The 24,418-nt window shown below is 39.9% G+C and overlaps 1 long non-coding RNA gene across 1 annotated transcript; it reads left to right on the top strand.

Moving 5' to 3' along the window:
- LOC132393670 (uncharacterized) lies at nt 1-23,967 on the top strand. The gene is made up of 3 exons (XR_009512028.1): nt 1-234; nt 4,726-4,845; nt 23,822-23,967. It is a non-coding gene; the product is annotated as an uncharacterized LOC132393670 (long non-coding RNA).
- Nucleotides 23,968-24,418: the final 451 nt, after the last annotated feature.

The raw sequence follows: 24,418 nt of genomic DNA, 5'->3' as shown, positions 1-24,418 counted from the left end.
AAATGGAGCAAGAAGTGTTGTGAAATGCAATTGGTTTACCTCAGCAGCTGCAGAAAATAAATAGTTTCCTTAAACTTTACTTGAAGACTACACATTGCTGAGGTTTGACAAAGGAGCGGCCATTGTGAGAGATTTTGTTGCTGAGGTCAAAGTGCTGACTCTGAGATTTAGGCCCTGATGCATCACCTCAAAAGGCTTTCACAAAGAGGCTGAGAAGTAGGGAGGTAATATAAGGTAAGAACTTTCCTTTAAAGTCTTGGTGACATAGAAACACAGTCAGGGCAATCATAAGCTCTTGCAGAACATGGGGCATCATGGAGGCTTCCAGTGTCCATTGTGACCCTACGTGTGGGAAGTGTGCCTGACTGACTACACTGAGCAGCTGTCATTACAGATGGATCCATTCAGAAGTGATGTGAAAAGGAAGGGGGGTATGCAGGGAGTGCAGGATCCCCCTGAGGCCATTGCTTTCCCTAACAAGAATATTGTTTTGACTACTGTTGCAGGAATGGTCTTTCAGAGGACAGCAGCAGCTAGGTTTGTTGAACAAGGACTAGCTCGAATGTGCAGCAGGGGTGGGTGAACTCACAGAAACCTGTAATGAGACAAGAGGCCATGTACACATTAGTAGTGATGATGCAGACAGAAAAAAGGTGAACATCTGCAGGGTGAAGATAGAGAGAAAAGAAGTTAAAAAGCGGAAAGCATTCTCTGGGTTACTCCTAGTGCAGTATACCAGTAAGGGAAGGAATAGGAGAACAGGACAGATAAATGAATAGCTAGGGAGCTGGTGTATGTGGAAGGGATGCAGGTGTTTGGATATCGGGATCTCTTCTGGGGCAGAGGTAACCTGTACAAAGAAACAAGTTTCACCTGAACTAAGACGGTCCAGTATCTTTGCAGAGAGAATTTTAACAAGTCTGGCAGAGGGGTAGAACCCAAAGTAGTAATGTGGCAGATAAGAAATTAGAGGCAAATATAGAAATTAAAGTAAGCAATGCCAAATGGCAGGACAGGCAGGAACAAGACAGGAAGCAAGAAAGCTCCAATAGGTTAAACTGCATTTAATGCAATGCAAGAAATCTGGCAAATAAGGAAGATAAGCTCAGAAAATGGATAAATACGTGGGATTTTCAGAATCCCAAGTTCAAAGTGTATTTTATTATCAAAGTACATTTTGTACTGTATATATCACCATGTACGACCCTGAGGTTCATTCTCTTGTGAGCATACTCCACAAATCTATAGATTAGTAATTAGAAGGTCAATGAAAGGTCATCCATAGAGCAGGAGACAACTAATGGTGCAAATGCACATATAAATAAATTGTAATAAATAACAAGAACACGAGACAAAGAATTATTGAAAGTGAGTCCATTGGTTGGTTAGTTAAAGTTAAAGTCTGTCCCGAGCCTTATAGGCTCATCAGGCTGGTGCTTATGCCGGTTTCCGTGGTGTGAAGCGACTGAGAGTACGAGACTCCGCCCCCCCAGTAGGATGCCAGTCTATTGCGAGGTTAACCCCCGTGGTACCCATTTTCAGCTGGGTCGACTGGAGCAGTGTGTGGTTAAGTGCCTTGCTCAAGGACTGCCTCAGCTGGAGCTTGAACTCACAACCTTCAGGTCGCTAGTCCAACACCTTAACCACTAGGCCACGCACCACACATTGGCCAGTTGGAACATTTCAATGATGGAGCAAGTGAAGTTGAGTGTAGTTATCCCCTTTTGTTCAAGAGTCTGATGCTTGAAGGGTAGTAACTATTCTTGAACCTGGTGGTGTGAGTCCTGAGCCTGTTGTACCTTCTATCTGATGGCAGCAGCAAGAAAGGAGCACGTTCTCAGTGATGGGGATCTTTGATGATAGATTCTGCTTTCCTACAGCAGTGTTTCATGTAGATGTGCTTAATGTTTGGGAGGGCTTTACTCCAGATGTACTGGACTGAATCCACTACTTTTTGTAGGATTTCCATTAAAAGGCACTGGTGTTTCCATACCAGTCTGTGATACTCTTCACTGCACATATATAGAGGTTTGTCAAAGCTTTAGAGTCTCCTCAGACTCTGAAGGAAGTAGAGGCACTGCTGTACTTTCTTCGTAATTGTACTTATGTATTGGGCCCTGATGCACCATCAATAACTCACACTGTGACGTAAGGCGAGATATCGGCTTTTATTGACTGGAAGAAGGAACCAGGAGTGAGTGTCTATCATACTATGTCCTGGAGACTGAGGCCGAGCGTCAGGCCTCAGATCGCCTTTATACAGGGGCCTGTGGGAGGAGCCACAGGAGCAGTCAGCAGGGGCGTGTCCCGACAGGCACATAGTTCACCACAGGCCCAGAGCAGGTCCTCTGAAATAGTATTTAAGAATTTAAAGATGCTAACCCTTTCTACCTCTGGTCCTCCAGTGAGGACTGCCTCATAGACAATTGGTTTCCCTCTCCAGAAGTCTATAATCAGTCTGTAATCTATAGATTATAGACTACAGAAGTCTATACTCTTGCTGACATTGAGTGAGAGATTGTTGTTATTACAGCACTCAGCCGAATTTTCAGTCTCTCTCCTATATGCTGATTCACCAGCACCTTTGATTCAGCCCACGACAGTGGTGTCATCAGCAATCTTGAATATGGCATTGGAGCTGTGCTTACCCACAGAGTCATAAGTATAGAGCGAGTGGAGCAAGGGATTAAGAACACAGCCTTATGGTGTTGTTACCAATTCAAACTGACAGGGGTCTACAAGTGAGGAAATCCAGGTTCCAATTGCACGAGGAGATATTGAAGCCAAGGTCTTGGAGCTTATTGATTTGTTTTGAGGGGATGATGGTATTGAATGCTAAGCTGTATTTGATAAAGAGTATCCTACTGTACGCACTTTTGCTGTCCAGATGTTCCAGGGTTGAGTGAAGAGCCAATGAGACGGCATCTACCTTGGACCTGTTACTTTGATATGCAAATTGGAGCAGATCCAAGTTGCCTGTCAGACAGGAGCTGCTATGTTTCATCACCAGCCTCTCAAAACACTTCATCGCTGTGGATGTAAGTGAAACTGGATGATAGATCTTGACCTTGTAGCTATTACAGCAATTTCGTTGAGGGATGGGAGTGAGAGGCAGCTCAGTGCTGAGGAGTACAGGTGGGATTGAGGTGGAGGTAAGAGAGTATGGGGCTTGCACTCTTGATTAGGAAAAATGTCACAGCGACATTCAGTGAGACTATTCCTGTGGAATCATACAGTGAGGCTACATGGGCATAACTTATGAATAAGTAAGGGATGACCATTTTGAATTCTTGCGCACTAAAATTTACCAAATTTCTGCAGAGACTGAAGAAGCAAATATGTCAGAAGATCACGGGTATCTTTGAGAATAATTGGATTGTAATAATAGATAATTCTAAATTCATTGATATCAACTGGGACTACCATAGTAGTAAGGGCTTGAAAGGGGAAGAATTTGTTGAGTGTGTCTAGAAAAGCTTTCTCAAGTAGTACATAAGTATCTCTACTAAAGAGGAAGCAACACTTGATCTCTTCTTGTGAAATAAGACTGAACAAGTGACTGAAGTATCAATAGGGAAGCACTTTGGGACCAGCAATCACCATCATATGAGACTTAAAATTGTTATGGAAAGAATTCAGGGCCAACACGTTCCTGTTAAAGTGAAGGGTTAGGCTGGTAGACTTGGGCTGACGGGGGATATTGATGAAAAAGATGGAGGCATGTGTCAGGCACAGGCAGCAAGGATCAAACAAGTCCCTTGAGGAGTATAATGGATGTCAGAGTACAGTTAAGAAATACATTACATGAAAAAAAGTGAACATTATATATCCTTTGTAGATAAAGCAAAGGAGACTCATAAGAAGTTCTATAAATATATTAATAGCAAGAGAGTAATTAGGTAGAGAGTAGGTCCCTTTCAGAGTAATTCACTATGTATGGAGCCATGGGAGATGAGCAAGCTCTAAGATTAATGTATCGGCCATAGTCATAGAAGCTAGAAAATTTAGGGAAGAGAATAGTGAGCTCCATAATCATATTGATATTTTGAAAGAGGAGGTGCAGGCAGTCTTGTGGTGCTTAAATTGAATAAATATTTGGGGCCTAATTAAGTGCATCCTAAAATGTCATGGAAAGCAAGGAAAGAAATATCTGGGGTCCTGGCAGGGAGGTTTGTGTCTTAACCATGGGAGAGGCACTAGAAGACTGGAAGGTTGTTAATGTTGTGCCTTTATTTAAGAAAGGTGGCAAGGACAAGCAGGGAACTACAGACAGTTAGACCTAACACTACTGGTAGGAATTATGACAGGATCTATCTCCATTTAGAAAAACAAGGACTGTTAAGGATGATCAGCACAGCTTTGGGCATAGGAAATAAGGTCTGACAAATTTGCCTTGAGGGTTTTGAAGAGGCGACTAAGAGGATTGAATAGGGCAGGATGTGGATGTTATTAAGGTAAGCTGGCCCTGAAGGTAAGATAACATGGGATTCAGCATGAGCTAACAAAATGAATACAAGATTGAATTGGTGGAAGGAGTCACAAGGTGGTAGCGGAGGGTTGGTTTCAAAATTGAAGTCCTGTGACTAATCATGTGTTGCAAGTAATTGTGCCGGGCTATCAGGTCTGTCAGGTTCATGGACTGGAAAGGTATAGAAGAATATGGGCTAAATACAAGCAAAAGGAATCACCATCCACCAACCTGGTCATGCTCTCTTCTCATTGCAGCCATCAGGAAGAAGATACAGGAGCATCAGATCCCACACCACCAGGTTCAGGAAGAGTTATGTCCTTCAACCTCCTGTACTAGAGGGGATAACTACAGTCACTTCATCACTAAATGTTATGGTTTGTAAATCCAGAAATTAATCAAAAGAAAAACACGGGAGCCCAGATGCGTGTGTACTCTGTTATACTTCAGCAAGGTGCAGACATATAACCAGTTGTAGCGTGATGATGTATGCCATTTGCGTACTACTGACACATAACCTGAATCAAGTTATGTAAACAAAGTAAGCTTAATAAGACAGCACGTTTACAATATTACTCAAAGATTTCTGAAATACTGAAGACACAATATTGAGCTGATTCCACAACCTTTGGAATTACTTTCAAGGACTCTGCAACTCATGTTCACAGTATTATTTCTTTCTTTCTTTCTTTCTTTCTTTCTTTCTTTCTTTCTTTCTTTCTTTCTTTCTTTCTTTCTTTCTTTCTTTCTTTCTTTCTTTCTTTCTTTCTTTCTTTCTTTCTTTCTTTCTTTCTTTCTTTCTTTCTTTCTTTCTTTCTTTCTTTCTTCACTGTTTGCCTTCTTTTTCACATTGGCTGTTTGTTGTGTGTGGTTTCTCATTGATTTTATTGTATTTCTTTGTTCCACTGTGAATGCTTGCAAGGTTAGTATATGGTGATATAAACGTACTTTGAATTTTGAAAAGGAAGTCATGGTCAGCATGAAGTAGTTGGGCCAAAAGGCCTGTTTCTATGCTGTATGACACTATGACTCTATGTCAGTAGCAGCAGACCAATGAGGACTTTTTTTTTGTAAACAGCTGCACCAATAAACTGCAGTTGGCTCTTCAAGAATGACAAGATCCACACAACATCCAGTCAAAGGAAATGTTGACTATATACCAACTCATAAAACACCATCAAAACATAAAAGGTGTCCTACACTGCTTATGAGAGAGTGGAAGGTTACGAGATGAAAATGCGCCTCTGCAGAGCAGTTAACAAAATGAAGGCGGCTGCAAAGTGGAATTTTAATCCATTCACTCAGCAGAAACAGGGTAGACACAATTTTAAGTAGTTGTGTAGAGAGTCACCGTGCTGTTCCTTGTTTAGGCAGCTGAAGCACACCCATCCTACTGGGTCAGAGGTCTCCCTAAAATAGACTAATTGGAATCCCGTAATGTGTAAAGGAGTCCAATGACATTTTAACAACCTTCTACATAATTTCAACTAGCCCAGTCCAGACAGCCTGCCAGGTTGTAAATGAGGCCCAACTGTTAAAAATTAACCAAGATGTTTGACAGAATTTCGCAGGAGGAAAGACCATCGACCAGTGTGTTGACTAAGAGTTTAAAAACTCCAATGAAATGTGGCAACTCAGCATCGAGTTCTAATCTAATTGTTAGAGTTCTCCTTTAAGTAAAACGTCAAATATCTTTTCTTCCTGGGAATTCTATCAAATAGTCAGATAATTTGTTTCTTTGACATTGATTGAGAGAAAATTATTGGATAGGGCATCAGGAATAACTTCCTTGCTTTTCATAGAATTGATACCATGTGATATTTTACACCCAGCATAAAGAGCAGCCTGTTAACATCTCTTCTAAAAGACATCTCCAAAGAGTGCAGTATTCTCTCAGGGCTTTCTGCCAGCTTGGTCTTTAATGCTCATTCTCCATACCATAACTTAAACCTAGAACTGTCTTACTCTGTCAATATATCTACTTCTTCTGAAGCAGTTCTGTGGGACTGGTGATATTACCTCTGACTTTATGGCAGCTGAATGAGACCAGCATAGAAATCATAGGCTTTTCCAGAGATTGGGCAGGACATGGCTGACTAGGCAAGCAGTTGAATAAACTCCGAAGTCATCCTCCATCCACCGTGTGCTGAAGGCATCTGTGTGCTTTTGAAGCATACAGAGGATAAGCCATCTGCAAGAAAGAGGTCCAACTCCAACACCTCTCCACTGCACTAATCTGCCTTCCAATAAAACAGGATTCATGGCACCAATCTGGAATAAGTCAACCACTTTCAAACTCTCTGGTACTTAAGGTTCTCAACTACCTCTCAAATCCATTTTTCCTTCCGATTGAATGGTCATGGGCCAGAGTTAACTCAGAATCAGAAAGAACATTATTTTTTTAAGGAAGCTTTGAGCATACATATACTTGAAACTTCCCTCTGCTTGTTTATTAGTCTCTTCCCATGATAGACAGTGGATGTTGTCAGGCATGTGAATGACATTGCTGGCCCTACAAAATGGAATGGGTACCCAGTGATGGTGATACTGGCCTGAGAGAAGACGCTGTCATTGGTTCCCTTATCCTTTCAATGAATTTAGGGCATTTTGCAGCGACATTATTGGTTGGACCTTTCCAGCACCTTGAAGCATGTGTTGTAGGCAGTCCAGCTCTCAGAGGCATGTAGGAGGGCAGGGATCGCTGCAGCTTGCTAGACTGCGCATTTTGCAGAAATCTGATACCTTGATTTTTAAATAGCCCTTTTGTAGAGCTGTAGTCTGTAGATAGCTCCAATGTTGTATGTGCGCAGAGACAGAGCTCCAATCAACCATCAACCATTTCACTGAAGCATACAGAGCATGGGCCATCTACAAGACAAAGGTCCCCCACCAACATCTCTCTGCTGCATCACTCCGTCTTCCAGTCAAAAAAAGGATTCATGGCATCACCCTGTAAAAAGTCAACCACTTCCAATCTCTCAGGAACCAAATCATTGCCAAGACTAACATTGATGATGATATTTGCCACCATCTTCAATACACCTGGGCAGCTACTGTTAATGTGCTACAATGGTTAGCACAGTCCTTGGTACAACTGTTCCTGTTTCAGGGTTGAGATCTTTGATTGGAGAAAGGCTAACTTTGAGGAGATGCGAAAGGATTTAGAAGGAGTGGATTGGGACAACTTGTTTTATGGGAAGGATGTAATAGAGGAATGGAGGTCATTTAAAGGTAAAATTTTGAGGGTACAGAATCTTTATGTTCCTGTTAGGTTGAAAGGAAAGGTTAAAAGTTTGAGAGCGCCATGGTTTTCAAGGGATATTGGAAACTTGGTTCGGAAAAAGGGGGAGATCGACAATAAATATAGGCAGCATGGAGTAAATGAGGTGCTCGAAGAATATAAAGAATGTAAAAAGAGTCTTAAGAAAGAAATTAGAAACACTAAAAGAAGATACGAAGTTGTTTTGGCAAGTAAGGTGAAAATAAATCTGAAGAGTTTCTACAGTTATATTAATAGCAAAAGGATAGTGAGGGATAAAATTGGCCCCTTAGAGAATCAGTGTGGACAGCTATGTGTGGAGCTGAAAGAGATGAGGGAGATTTTGAACAATTTCTTTTCTTCGGTATTCACTAAGGAGAAAGATATTGAATTGTTTAAGGTAAGGGAAACAAGTAGGGAAGTTATGGAAACTATGACAATTAAAGAGGAGGAAGTACTGGTGCTTTAAGGAATATAAAAGTGGATAAATCTCCTGATACTGACAGGATATTCCCTAGGCCCTTGAGGGAAGTTGGTGTTAAAATAGCAGGGGCTCTGACAGAAATATTTCAAATGTCATTAGAAATGGGGATGGTGCCGGAGGATTGGCGTATTGCTCATGTGGTTCCATTGTTCAAAAAGGGTTCTAAGAGTAAAGCTAGCAATTATAGGCCTGTCAGTTTGACGTCAGTGGTGGGTTGATTAATAGAAAGTATTCTTAGAGATGGTAAATATAATTATCTGGATAGACAGGGTCTGATTAGGAATAGTCAGCATAGATTTGTGTGTGGAAGGTCATGTTTGACAAATATTGAATTTTTTGAAGAGGTTACTAGGAAAGTTGATGAGGGTAAAGCAATGGATGTTGTCTATTTGGACTTCAGTAAGGCCTTTGACACAAGGTTCCACACGGAAAGTTAGTTAGGAAGGTTCAATATTAATATTGAAGTAGTAAAATGGATTCAACAGTGGCTGGATGGGAGATGCCAGTGAGTAGTGGTGGATAACTGTTTGTCAGGTTGGAGGCCGTGACTAATGGTGTGCCTCAGGGATCTGTTTTGGGCCCAATGTTGTTTGTAATATACATAAATGATCTGGATGATGGGGTGGCAAATTGGATTAGTAAGTATGCAGATGATACTAAGGTAGGAGGCGTTGTGGACAATGAAGTAGGTTTTCAAAGCTTGCAGAGAGATTTAGGCCAGTTAGAAGAGTGGGCTGAAAGATGGCAGATTGAGGTTAATGCTGATAAGTGTGAGGTGCTACATTTTGGTAGGAATAATCCAAATAGGGCATACATGGTAAATGGTAGGGCATTGAAGAATGCAGTAGAACAGAGTGATCTAGGAATAATGGTGCATAGTTCCCTGAAGGTGGAATCTCATGTGGGTAGGGTGGTGAAGAAACCTTTTGGTATGCTGGCCTTTATAAATCAGAGCATTGAGTATAGGAGTTGGCATGTAATGTTAAAATTGTACAAGGCATTGGTAAGGCTGAATTTGGAGTATTGTGTACAGTTCTGGTCACCGAATTATAGGTAAGATATCAACAAAATAGAGAGAGTACAGAGAAGATTTACTAGAATGTTACCTGGGTTTCAGCACCTAAGTTACGGGGAAAGGTTGAACAAGTTAGGTCTTTATTCTTTGAAGTGTAGAAGGTTGAGGGGAGACTTGATAGAGGTATTTAAAATAATGAGGGGGATAGATTGAGTTGATGTGGATAGGCTTTTTCCATTGAGAGTACATGATTTGAGAGTACATGACAAGAGGACATGATTTGAGAGTTAAGGGGCAAAAGTTTAAGGGTAACCCGAGGGGGAATTTCGTTACTCAGAGAGTGGCAGCTGTGTGGAATGAGCTTCCAGTAGAAGTGGTAGAGGCAGGTTCGGTATTGTCATTTAAAGTAAAATTGGATAGGTATATGGATAGGAAAGCAATGGAGTGTTATGGGCTGAGTGCGGGCCAGTGGGACTAGGTGAGTGTAAGCGTTGGCACGGACTAGAAGGGCCAAGATGGCTTGTTTCTGTGCTGTAATTGTTATATGGTTATATGATCATATGGTGATGGGCTGAATATCACAAGGCTATCTTGGTTTATGATTATATACAAAAGCATCTCCTGTCATCTTTTCTGGTTCTAGTTAAAATTTTCCAGATACTTCCAGCATTAAAAAAAAAGCAGAAAATCCTGATAATTTCAAAGCAGTTTTGCTTGATCTTCTACAAAAAATATGAGAGCAATATTTAGATTTGATTTTCAAAATTAATTCTTAGGTGTTGCATAACATAACAATTATCTAAAAAACATCATTGGTGCTTTCTTGTCCTTTAATTCAGGGGGCTGAAGAGGTGATATATACAACCTGGTTCCATTTATAGAAGATTTCTGGTGGTTGAATTACATGTCACACATTTTAATCAAGAATTTGTGTAATATTATGCAATACTAGTGTAAGAACCAAACAGACGTTATTGCTACCAAGAAGAGGTTGGAGTTACAAAACTGAAACTTAATTGCTGATCTTTGATTAAATAGTTTGATAGTGCCTATTTAATTTACTGTCACCAGATGTGTCACTGCCCGATGACATTTCATGCTTTCATTCACAACAAACAGCTGGTTAGAAAAATGGTCTGTACATTTCCATGTTCCACTTACATCATCCTCACCATAAGAGGTTAATTATATTAAACAAATCCCACATTTACTTTAAGTTGCTAATGTTTCACCCCAGGCACCCACCTGAATTGAGTGTATGACTGATTCACTGGCTAGCTGAAGTTCCCTTCATTAGGTGAGGTTTCTGCTGGAAAATTTGTCTGCTTTTTTAAATGAAGATACTGTATTTTAATGTACTTTACTCCACATACAAGTTTCTGCCAATGGTGGAAATTTGGTTGTTAATATTTTTTCTTGGCAAGAATTAGTTCCAGCAAAGCAAATGCCACGAAACGGGATCCTTCTCAAGCTCCACTAATCAGAAGAGGAAGATGAGTTCCTTAAGAAAGACTAAATGTCTGAAGTAATATCATTATACTAAAACAGATGTCAGGATCTGTGTTCTATTTAGAATTAATACCTAATTTTGAAATGCTTGAAGAAATGAAATGACATGAATCCTGCCCTACTCTAGATAATTGGTTAGGAAGGCATGACAGACTTTATCAGTACATTTTTTTAAATCAGCCACTCCAGCCCTAACAAATTAGTGCCTCTACTATGAATACTACGAGTAGCATGCTATCCCTGAGGCAGAAAAAGTAGGTGGAAGACACCACTTAGATTGTTGGATCTGAAGACCGATAATTATGCAGGTAATTCCATTTGAGCTTACAATTAACGCTGAAAAACAACATCTTCACACTTGAACAATCTTACTTCTATCTCGGATGTAAAACATCCTTGTCATGCTCTGCAGAGAGAGTCCTGAAGATGGATTAATTGGCCACCCTAAATTACCCTTAATGTGTAGTTCAGTGGGCGAATCTATGGAAAAACGATGTGGAGATAATAAAACACGAGATTAATGTAAGACTGTCAATGTTGCACCAATGCTTAGTTAGTTTATTTCTTTTGCACCTTTGCAAGTTATATACAATTTATGTTCATTTAAATTTATGTTAACTTCTGTTTGTTTTGTGATGTTATCTTCTGCTGTTGCAAGAAGCTAATTTTCATGGCATTTATACCGTGGGTGTGTATGCCTATGACACCAAGAAACTTGAACTTGAACTTGAATGAGAATAAATAGAATCAGAATTAGTATCAGGTTTATTATCAATGGCATGTGACGTGAAATTTGTTAATTTAGCAGCAGCAGTTCAATATAATACATTATCAAGCAGAGAGAGAAAAAAATAATAAATTAAATAAAACAGTAATAAATAAACAGGTAAATCAATTACATATATCGAATAGATTATTAAAAATGTGCAAAAACAGAAATACTTTATACTAAAAAAGTGAGGTAGTGTCCAAAGCTTCAAAGTTCATTCAGGAATCAGATGGCAGAGGGGAAGAAGCTGTTCCTGAATCACTGAGTGTGTGTCTTCAGTATCTCCTACCTGATGGTACCAGTGAGAAAAGGGCATGCCCTGGGAGCTGGATGTCTTTAAGAATGGACACTGCCTTTCTGAGACACCGCTCCCTAAAGATGTCCTGGGCGGATGGATGGAATATGGAAGGATCAAGAATGGGAACAAAGGAGGGCCTCTGGGTGGGGTGGGAGTATATAAGAGACCGCATGGCTGCATCCAGATACTGTAGTCAGTCAGAGTGTATTTGTGTAGCTTAGTGGCTTGCTCGTGTTCATGCATATGCTAAGTTAGTGCGGCAGAGTCTGGTCTCCATTTGTCGTGGAACTCCTTGCTATTGAAAGTAATCATGCCCTATCAAGTCCATATGGTGCCTGGTGCATAACGACCTCTGCACTTCAAAAAGATTCACACAGACGCATCACTCACTTCTCAAAAACAAAATAGAAGCAAACCATTCTCTATTCTCAGAGGCAGCTTAAGAAAAAGGAGTTTAGACTATGACAAGAAGATACAAGAGACAGATGATGGAATCTGGAAAAATATTCAACATTTTGTGTGTTGATTAAACTTCTGGCTCCAATTTCAAACTATTTTCTCAATTTTGATGTGGTTTGTGGGTAAACTAAACCCTTAGAATGCTCAAAATAATGTTTTTCCTCTCTTTACCGGAGAAGAAGATTTCAAGGAAAATATCTTTCTCTTGACTTTTCTCCTGTTGGATTTTTTGTGCAGCTCCAGTATTCACTAGACACAAAATTCAGTCATGTACAGAGACTTGCTCAACCTTCAAGTGAATTCTACTTAGAAACTACATCTCAAATCACATCACAAATATAAAAGCAACAGTTTGTCTACTTTTCACTAAATGGCAAAATGACATTGGTTGGCAATTGAATGATGAACTTTTCAAGCAGATGTTACTTTTGCATAATGATTCTTCATTTAATGTGTGGAAGTAATGGTCATCATCCTCCTCTACCACCGATTCTGGGAGATAATATTTAGTCACAAGGTAATCTCTGAAAAAAAATCAGAAGTCAAATTCATTACATACAAGATGCAGATGCTGGAAATCCAAGCAACACTCACAAAATGCTGGAGGAACTCAGCAGGCCAGGCAGCATCTATGGAAAAGAGTACAGGGCGAGACCCTTCTTTAGGACTGGACAAAATAGGATGAGGAATCAGAGTTAGAAGGTGGGCAGAGGGGAGGAAGAAACACAAAGTGATAGGTGAAACCTGGAGGGAGGCTTGGAGTAGTGAGGTAAAGATCTGGGAAGTTGATTGGTGGAAGAGATACAGAGCTGGAGGAGGGAGAATCTGATAGGAGAGGACAGAAGGCCATGGAAGAAAGAAAAGGGAAGTGGGAGGAGCAGAAGTTCGAGAAACTGATGCTCGTGCTATCAGTTTGGAGGCTACCCAGCAGGAATATAAGGTGCTGCTCCTCCAACCAGAGAGTGTGCTTTCATTGTGACAGTAGAGGAGGCCATGGACTGACATGTTGGAACAAGAACATAAAGTGGAATTAAAATGGGTGGGCCACTGGGAAATCCAGTTTTTTCCGGCGGACGGAGTGTAGGTGTTCAGCAATGCGGTCTCCCAGTCGACGTTGGGTCTTGCCATTATACAGGAGGCCACACTGACAGCAACAGATACAGTAAATTCATTAGGACTGTTGGAGGCTATTTAAACTGGAGTTCTCTGAAACCCAGTATCACAGTGAGTTTCATTGACACAAACAGTGCAGGTGAACAGAAAGATGCATTTCGTTGCCTGTCTGTTATCGAGTACAGCATGCATTCTGAAATATATATCCAAGATTCAGGGCCCTTTATGTGGATTTCAGCATTCTGTAGCATAATTTTAAAGGCCTCATCAGAGGAAGTTCCAAGAGCTCAATAATTGTATGCATACGGCAAGTTCTATACATTAATTGCAGTGACAGTCATTCACCTCCTTCAAGTTTCTCATAAATGGACAAATGGATCATCAGTGAGGTTTTTTTCTTGTTACAATTTGACCAAATTATCATATTAATGCAGGTTAATTGAGGGGTGGTGTTTGATGGGTGGTGTTTGATGGGTGGTTTTTAAAGGATGGAGTTTAAGGAGTGGAGATTGAGGTGTGGAGTTTGAGGGGTAGTGCTGGAGGAGTGGTGTTTGAGGGGTAGTGTTTGAGGGTGGAGTTGGTGCATAAATGGTGGAGATATCAGATTTGTGTGCTATTTTCAAACAATCACTAGCAGATAGACTACAATCATCCCGGTTTATTCTCTTGCTCATCTTAGATGAGTTCCGGTCACTGGAATGTGCTGGTATCAACCTGCTGAGCATTAGACTAGTCAAAAATACAAGTGACAAATATGGAGAGAGGATATCAAGGAAAAATATTTTGTGGCAAATCTAAGCTACACATTGTGACTATAATGCCTGTTCACTTGTTTTTGCTGCCTTTCTTCTGGGAGGTCATTAGAGAGCCCTTTGGTTGTGTATGTATTGCAAGACAAAATAAGGCTCGATAAGACTGGAAGTCATTGACTGCATTGATTGTCCTCAAGCATACCATCTGGCAATCACCATGGAGAACTAGCTCACGGACCTCTGTCCAGCAGGGAGCCAAGTAAGTAAAGGTACCTGTAGCCAACCTGCACTGGAGCTGGTACTACCTAACTGTATAATCTAGCAAAGACATTGTCTGCACTTTTAGTGAGTGGGTCCAAATAACAAAGGCCAATGATTTGACCAAAGGCACTGGGATTGGGCTGCAATTCATGAGACCTTGGTTCCTTAAGGTTATCATAGATGTGGGGAGTAGTGTGGAAAAGCTCTCACTACCTATTAAATGCTCCCAATGGCACTCATCTCAAATAGCCTTTGACAACCTAGTCCAGCTCCTGGCCTTAGCTACTAAGCCTAGAAGAACCGTTTCCACTGACGGGAGAAGGAGTTATTGGGTTCCTTAAAACCAGTTGCTTCGGGAAGATGGGGCTCGTCTAGGAGAATGAGAACTCCCATCTCAAACCACTGCTGCTTTGCAACTACACCCACTCATGGGGAAGCTTTGAGGAACCCCTGAGAAAAAACCCAGAGCTGCAGTCTCTAAGGCAGTCCTACAGCGCTGACTGGAAACTTTTGCAACAGGGCTGGTGCCAAACTGCCGTTCGTTTGGATTCATCAACTGCGTGGAGACGCGGAGTCTGCTGCAGAGGCAGCAGCTCACTCTCCATATCATAATGCCCTGGGTTGTGTATCAATTGATGGCACTGCAACTGCTAGGATCCAGCGTCCATGGTTGATCATGTATGTTCCATCATCAGTTATGGCTGATTTATTTTCCTTTTCAACCCCACTCTCCTACCTTCTCCCCATATCCTCTGATACCCTGACGAATCAAGAACCTATCAACCTCCGCTTTAAATATATCTAATGACTTTGCCTCACAGCCGTCTGTGGTAATGAATTCCACAAATTCACCACACTCTGGCTAAAGAAATTCCTCCTCATCTCCATTCTAAATGGATGTCCCTCTATTCTGAGCCTGTGCCTCTGTTCTCTTGATATAGGGCATTATGATATCTTATAATAAGGAGACATAGGATAGTAAGATCTCTTTCATCTTCCTTAACTTGCACTATTTTGTTTCAAACATGGTTTACGTTTTCACACACCAGCTGGCAGCTTGCCCAACCTCCTTCCAGCAGCCCTCTTCATCAGAAAGGAAATGTAAGAGTTGATTGTGCTGCTGGATGGAATGGTTAATTGTTTACATATCTGGGGGCTGAAAGTTCTGTTTATAAACGTTCCTATGAAGTTTCTGGAGAAGATTCACTGCATCAGAGTTATATATATTTGCAAGTTCCTGCTTTTATTGTAGATGTCAGAAATGCTGATATTAACTAAGAACTTCCTGTTGTGTAGATCTCGCCAGTAAATTCTACATACTTCATTTCAGCCAATACAATAATAATAAGAAGAATTTGACAGAATTTATTTCATGGCTTAAGAAAATCAGCCAGAGCTCAACAGTAAAAATGTAACAAAGGCAATAAACACTTTCATTATACCTATATTAATGAATTCTTTTGGCTTATTATCTTGGTCTGAAACTGATCTGGAAAGTCTACGAAGAAAAATAAGAACTGAAATGACAAATTTCAGAAAACATCACGTACATTCGAATACGCTTAAATTAACACTACGGAGGACAGAGGGCAAAGAGGACTAACAGATATTAAAAATCTGCACAACTGTTAGATAAAACTTCTAAGGATACACTTTTATTAACAAAAGCAGTAATCAGCACTCCACACAGGCATGTGCAACTCTGATAAGAAGTACACACCACTAAACTTAAATGAGAACCACAACCCAGAAAACTGAAGATATTATCACTAAAGGAAAACGTTCACCAATGGAAGAGCATGACCTTCCATGGAAGACAATCCCATGATCTGAGCAGACTAGATGTCAACAAGGAGCCATTAAATGCCTGGCTCAGAGTTGGCGATCTCGTCCCAGAAACAGAAGGTTTCCTTGTGGCAATACAGGACCAGATGGTTAACACAATAGATGATCAAAAATACAAAATAAATAAGAACAAATTCAAGATGATAAATGTAGAAAAAGCTGAGAAAAAAAAAATAATTCAACACATTACAGGATCCTGTAACAGTTTAACACAATCTGATTACTTACACAGACACAACCAAGTGGCAAACGTCATTCATCAAAATCTAGCTGTAAAATAAAAACTCATTAAAGAAATCCTACCTTACTATAAATACAAGCCTGATCCAATTTTAGAGTCAGAGTCCCATGAATTACATTATGACCAATTAGTTATTAGAGATAAGACAATCCATAATAACTGTCCAGATATAATAATACAAGATAAACCAGCAATAAACAGCATTTAATAGATATCACCATTTCAAACATAAGAAACCAATAAGTGAAACACACCAGAAATATGCTGAATTAAAAGAGGAAATTGAAAGACTTAGAAACAAGGTCTACATTACCCCCATAGTAATATCTACAACTGGCGTCATCTCAAAGGCATTAAACAATTGGGGCTACACAGCAATATTTATGTAATTCTCCAGAAAGCCACAATACTAAGCACCACTAGAATAATCTGAAGTTCCTAGCAATTGAGAAATGAGTGTGCTTGGCTATGCCCATACCTCAGGTTTTACCAGCTTGAGCTGGGAAAAAAATGTATTTTTTATATTTTTATATCATAATAACTTGTTTACCTTTACAAACTATATATAAAATTGTAGCATCATGTATCTTGCCTCTAATCACCATGATCCTAGAGAACCACAATATACTTACAGAAGAGCAGAAAGGATGCCGCAAGGATATGAAAGGATGTGAAGCACAGTGATAATTGATTCTGTAATTCTAAATCAAGCCCGGCAGAAAAACAGAAATCTTTCATGTTGTTATATTGACTACCAAAAGGCAGTTGACTCTGTCCCTGACTCATGGTTAATAGAAGTTCTTAATATAATAAACTACAGCCAATACATTTGAAATTTTTGCAACATCTGATGAAGCATACTATGATCACCCCACCTATTTTCCAAGGCAACTCTCTAAGTCCACTATAATTCCATATAGCTTTAAACTCGCTCTTCTAATTGACCGAATCAGACAAAAATGGGATATCAAAACAGAAACAATGACATAAACTATAACTTAACATACCTATACATGGATGATTTGAAATTATATGCTCCTTTAACAGTTAAGGTAAAGCAATTAATTCAAATTGCAGGACTATTTTCTAAAGATATGAACATGAACTTTGGACTGGATAAATGCAGAACTTAGAAAATAAAGAAAGGTGTAGTAGACCTAACAGAGCAGCAGGATACAATACAGCCAATGGGTGAATATGAAACATATAGATATCAGGGCAAAGAAGATAGTTCATAGTGCGATAAAGGAAAAGCTTCTGATAGAATTTACTTCAAGGCTTAAGAAAATCTCCCAAACTGAGTTCAACAGTAAAAATATAACAAAGGCAATAAATTTTTCACTATACCTATATAATCATGTTCTTTTGGCATAATATTTTGGTCCGAAACCTATACTGGCTTGAACTGACAGAAAATGTGTTTAAATTTTTCTAATAATTATAATAAAGATAACAATGATGCAGCTGTTTTAATCGTTCCTGAAACATCCTATTTGTGCGCCAGCCTTGGCTCAGAGACAGGATTTTCAATTCTGAATCAGAACATTGAAGGTTCAAGCCAGGAACTTGGGCAAATACTCTAGCCTGGCGTCTCAGTGGAGTACTGAGTAAGTGCCAAATTCTCAGAGAATCAAAGATCTAGTGTAGTGAAGAACTGAGGGAACTAAGCATTCCAGTTTAAAGATAATAAATCCCAAGAATGTTATCTTTACCATCCCAGTGTTGGAATTGTTCTTATCAATTGGAGGTAGTATTTAAGAAAGGAAGGAAAGAATAAACAGGGACCTAATGGCCTGTTAGAATAACATCAACAGTGATGAAAATATTGGAATGCATAATAAAAAATGTAATAGCAGAGAACTTTGAAAAGAATAATAGCAATGAGCTGAATCAAGGTGAATTTTTGAAAGATACTTTTGGCTGATCTGGTGGAGTTCATTGAGTATGTAACTAGTAGATTAGACAGTAGTATGATCACTTGAATTGAATATGATGTTTTCCCAAGAGGTTGCTTACTGTTGGGTCCTCAGGTGGTCAACATTGAATTCCCTCAACTTACAAACTCTGTATAGTTTAGATCTTATTACCTAACAAAACTGGATGTAGTTGTCGACCAGCATGGATTGCAGAGAAGAATTGTTAGGATGGGTTTGCCACTTGGTTAAAGAATAAGAGACAAGACTGAGGTGAAGAAGCATATCTTCACTCAGATCCTGTGGAGTATTTGGAATTCTCCACCACAGAGATCTTTGTAGGCCTCATTTGCCTCTTTCAAAAAAGACATTGAAATATTTCTGGATAGTAAGAAAATCATGGCATATAAGGATAATGCTGGAAAGTGACAATGAGGTCAAAACCGGCAACAATCATAGTAAATGACAGAGCAGGCTAGAAGGACCATATAGTCCACTGTTGCTCATGTACTTATGTACTGATGACATGCTACACTATCAGAGGTGCCAGTTTCCTATGTACTTTAAACCAAAGCCCCGAGGATCTTTCAGATGGATGCAGAAAATTTTCAAGTATAACTTTGAAAAAAACAAATTCTCCAATATGTTCTGGCCAACACCCATCCCCCCCAATTAACACTGCCAGGATAATAGATAGATCATCAATCCATTTCTATTTGTAGGATGCAGAATTTGCTACCTTGTTCATTAAAGTTCAACACTGGCTACAGTTCATTGAGTTTATTTGACAGTAAAATACTTTAAGACATTATGAGATCTTAAAAAGCACTGTATAAATTAAAAGTATTTTTGCTTTGATATATGGATTACATATTTAACATTGTTATCATTGAAAAACGGAGAATAAAAAATGGTGATTGAAGGGAGCACTTTCAATCAGTCAAGCAATTTCTTCATTGTTAAGTCTATTTCCTGGCTCAAGCTATAATACAAAATAGTCATAAATTGTCACAGCAGTCTTCATTTTTATTTGTGAAAACTGTAAAAAGTATGTAGTGAAGTTTATGCGGGGACATCACAAACATTTTTTGCACATGCACAATCATTATTCTTATATACTGCATCTCAATAAATCAGGCCAAATGTTCACAGATCCAGACTTGCTTATAGTGTAGGGATGACACTGAAACATTTTTACTTTAGTGATGCTGATGTGTTGTTTTCAGCTTTCAGCTGTTCTCCCCAACTTCCAGCATTCACTATGAAGTGTTATTCCTCTGGTGATTGCTGAACTCTGAGGAGACAGATAGCAAACTATTTTTACAAGAGTTCAAATGTTTTGGCAGATAATTCCATGGTTTTGCTTGTAAGGGAGGACATGAAAGTGACTGGAAGTGAGCCTTGAAAATAAAGGATGAAAAAGGCCTAGAGGATGGGTGCCAGGCAACACTTCAGTTACTTCATTCTCTCATTTAAAACTTATTTTTATTTTATTGTGATCTTGTACTAAACTACAATATTGACGTGGGAGATAATATTCCTAAATCGCTTGAGGCTGAAGGTGTTAGCTTTTGCTGAGTAGCAGTTAAAGAATCTTGGCATATTTCACATAAAATGCTGGAGGAACTCAGCAGGTCAGACAGCACTTACGGAAAGATATGAGATGTTTTGTAATCAATGAAATGTGTTAAAGATAATGTGCCAAAGATAATGTGCCACAACATTGTTCGCAAAGGATATAAACAAATCGTCTTGGGGCAAATGATATCTCCAGAATGTAGTTATGTCTTCATTGCAGAACGTACATGCAATTGTGAAGAAAACACAGCAGCACCTCTACTTCCTTAGGAATCTGCGGAGATTCAGCATGACATCTAAAACTTTGACAAACTTCTATAGATGTGTAGTGGAGAGTGTATTGACTGGCTGCATCATGGCCTTGTATGGAAACACCAATGCCTTTGAAGGGAAAATTTCTACAAAAAGTAATGAATACAGCCCAGTACATCACGGGTAAAACCCTCCCAACCATTGAACACATCTACATAAACGCTGTCATAGAGAAGCAGCATCCATCATCAGATATCCCCACCACCCAGACCTTGTTCATTTCTTGCTGTTACCATCATGCAGAAGGCACAACAATGTCAGGACTCACACCACAGGTTCAAGAACAGTTAGTACCCCTCAAGCATCAGGTCCCTGAACAAAAGGGGATAGCTACACTCACTTGCCCATCCATTGAGATGTTCCCACAACCAATGATCTCACTTTAAGGTCTCTATAATTTTTTATTTCATGTGGTTGTTATTTATTACTATTTATTTATATTTGCATTTGCACCATTTGTTGTCTCCTGCACTTTTGTTGATCTTCCATTGGTCCTGGTATCTTTACTATTCTATACGTTTGCTGAGCGTACCAGCAGAAAAATGAATCTCAGGATTGAGGAGGAGGAGCTTAGGAGAGTCAATGGCGCCTAACGGCGACTCCTTTGCTTGCATCTTCAGAAACAACTCTATTTCTAACTTTAATATCTTTATTTATCCCTTTGGGGTTCTTATGAAGACCATGACCTGGAGTTACATGCTGACTTCGGTTCTTTGCGGGAATAGGACCCACTCTCAGGGTTTCACGACCGGCCGTTATTCGATATGCCAAGGATGTGGCCTAGGAGATTAGCTCACCTTCGGAGTTCTGGGGTCTCGTGGCCCTGGAGACCAGCGGAATGAAGGTCAGTGCCTCGGCAGGGATTTGGTGTGTTGTGGGAGATGGAAGGTCGAAAGGAGCGAGCTGGCTGCTGTCTGTGTGCCCAGAGACCTGAGTTCTTTAGGCACAGAGCTCAGAAAAAGTGATGCAATGGACTTCTAACACCATAAATCAGCAAGTTGTTTGTAATGTCTCCCCTCTCACTGTGAAACAGGGATGCCTCTTTTTCCCTTATTAGGGAGAGAGAGAGCTTGTGGTATGTCGAATACCGGGTGAACGAGTAGTCTTTGGGGTACTGCAAGTCTGTGTCTTTGCTGTTGTTTTGCTGCATGTTTGAATGCTCGTTTGGGGCATTTTTTTGCTGGTGGGAAAGGGAGGATCATTGCTTTGCTGCTTACATGTGGGGAGGGTGCTGGTGGGGGGGCTTTGGGGTTCTAACATTTAACTGCCATTCATTTTGTGGATGGTTGTGAAGAAAAAGTATTTCAGGATGTGTATGGTATACATTTCTCTGACATTAAACGTACCTTTGAAACATAGAACTTTGATTGGTCATCATCACATTCTATTGGAGAAGCTATGTTAATGATAACAATGAAGGCACTGAGTTTAGAAATCTGAAATAATCATAGAATTTACATTTGAAAGCCTCTGTTTAATAAAACAAATGAACTATAATTATATAGTTTTTATTTCCAAATTTGGGGTTTAGAAACTCCACCCCTGCCTCAAGCTCCTGAATACTTCCATTTATGTTTAATTAGGGTACACAGACCTACCATTTTGTGTTTAATAGCAGTTTCCTAAATATTTGACAGCTTGCCAAACTTCTAAATTTAGTTGCAAATCTATTTTTCAGTTTGCAGATATGTGTACGATTCTAAATGAAATTAACACATGTTAACGCAAGCTATTCCTCAACAATGTCCTGAAAATATTTAGTTATGGCAGTACATTGCACTACAATTCATGTCTTATTCTGTGGAGATCCAGAACTGGTTGCTTATGCAGAAAAACTCTGCCATTCACACACTTGGGCACAGAGTTTCAAATAAAGAGAACCTCTATTGCAGTTATTATTCTGTAGCAGAACTGCTTTACTATATGTAGTGATGGGACACAGTCTGTTTAGGGAGTTGCAACTCACAGAACTTAAAAGTAGTAGTTTTCATTATCGATATCTGTAACCACATTGCCTGAGATGTGGTCGCAGTGTATCCTACCTATATCATGCTACTTCTGAAGGCTTCCTCAATAGCATCCTAAAATTTCTGAAGCCTGGGAGGACAAGAATACGGGAACACCACCAACAGGAACAATTGCTAAACTTGGATAATATCATGTTTTCATTAAAGTTCAAAGTGTGTTTATTATCAAATACCTACATGCCACCATATACAACCATGAGATTCATTTTCTTGCAGGCATACTCAAAAAACCTGTAATAGAATAATGACCATAATAGAATCAATGAAGGACCACACCAACTTCAATGTTCAACCAGCCTGCAAAAGACAACAATCTGTGAAATACAAAGAGAAAGGAATAATAATAATAATAATAATAATAATAATAATAATAATAATAATAAAAAGGAATAAATATCAAGAATAGGAGGTAAAGAGTCCTTGAAGGTGAGTCCATAGGTAGTACGAACATTTCAGTCATGAGGCAAGTGAAGTTGAGTTGATCCCTTTTGGTTCAAGAGCCAGATGGCTGAGAGGTTAGAACTGATCCCGAATCTGGTGGTATGAGCCCTGAGGCTTTTGTATCTTCTTCTTGATAGCAGCAGTGAGAAGAGAGCATGACCTGGGTGATTGATGCTGCTTTCCTGTAAGAACACTTCATGTAGATGTGCTCAGTGGTGGGGATGGCTTTACCTGTGATGGACTAGGCCAGATCACTATTTTTTGAAGGACTTTTCCATTCAAGGGCGTTGGTGTTTCCATATCAGGCTGTGATGCAGCCTGTCAATATACTCTCCACCGCACACCTACAGAAGTTTGTCAAAGTTTTAGATGTCATGCTAAATCTTCGCAAGTAGAGGAGCTGCTATGCTTTCCTTGTAAACGCATTTTATGTGCTGGGCACAGGACAGGTCCTCCGAAATGATAACACCAAGGAATTTACAATTGCTGACCCTCTCCACCTCTGATCCTCTAATGAGGACTGGCACATGGACCTCTGGTTTCTTCCTCCTGAGATCAATAATCAGCTCCTTGGTCTTGCTGGCATTGAGTAAAAAGTTGTTGTTGTGGCACCACTCAGTCAGATTTTCAATCTCCCTCCTATATGCTGATTCGTCACCACTTCTGACTTGGCCTATGACAGTGGTGTCATCAGCAGACTTGAATACGGCATTTGAGCTGTACTTAGCCACACTGTGGTAAGTATAAAGTGAATAGAGCAGGGGTCTAAGCACACACCCATGTGGTGCTCCTGTGCTTAAGGAGAATGTGGAGGAGATGCATTCTGACATTGCAGGTTAGAAAGGGAGAATTGAAGGAATAGTTTTAAGTTGCAGTGAGAGTGGGGAGGGATGAAATGTTGAAAAGTACCAATGCATTCTCTTTGATAGATGAGACCAGGCCGGGGGGTGGGGGGGTGGGTGTGTGTGTGTGTGTTTAACACACTGGGAAAGGTTTCACTGCTAATGTAATGGTCTTTCTGTTATGGTTAGAGATAATGGGGGCTTTGGAATGTGAGCTGCGTCTTTTGTTTGGCAGGAGATGAAAAGAGAAGACACTGGAGAGAATCTGTTGGTGGATACGACCTGGTGGGGAGATCTTGATTCGATGGAGCCAGACAGCGAGATCAGCTGAGGATCGGTGAATTGAGCTCCAACTGGTGCACATTTCACTGTTTAATTATAATGGGCCCTTTTTGTTTTTTTTCTTTTGTTTACTAACCCTCTAGTTAAGATTCATAAATATAATTGCTTTAATTGCATGCAGTGTGCTGTCCGTTGTTTCTTGGCGCTGAGTTGCAACAGCATTGCAGTTTGCACAGTATCCACACAAACCGGGATTGGGCGTGGGAGAGCTGTCTCAATCTCACGGGTTTGGCGGGACTGGAGAAGGTATTCCCTAGACTTACACAGCCAAGGAAACCTGCGGGGTTTCACATATAAAAGTTGTATCATACAGGGAAGAAGATCCCCAGAGATAAGGCAGTATCAGAAGAGAGAAAATGAGATAATATCACAGATGATGACCTACAACAGAAATGAAAAACTCTCAAACAACAGAGAAGGTGAGTTACCAGCAATTGATCAATTTGATAATGACTCTGAAAGCCTGCAACATGTCTGGATAAAATAGTTA

This window comes from Hypanus sabinus, chromosome 5 (genome assembly GCF_030144855.1).
Source record: "Hypanus sabinus isolate sHypSab1 chromosome 5, sHypSab1.hap1, whole genome shotgun sequence".
Classification (NCBI taxonomy): Eukaryota; Metazoa; Chordata; class Chondrichthyes; order Myliobatiformes; family Dasyatidae; genus Hypanus; species Hypanus sabinus.
This window is presented reverse-complemented; position numbering and strand designations above follow the sequence as displayed.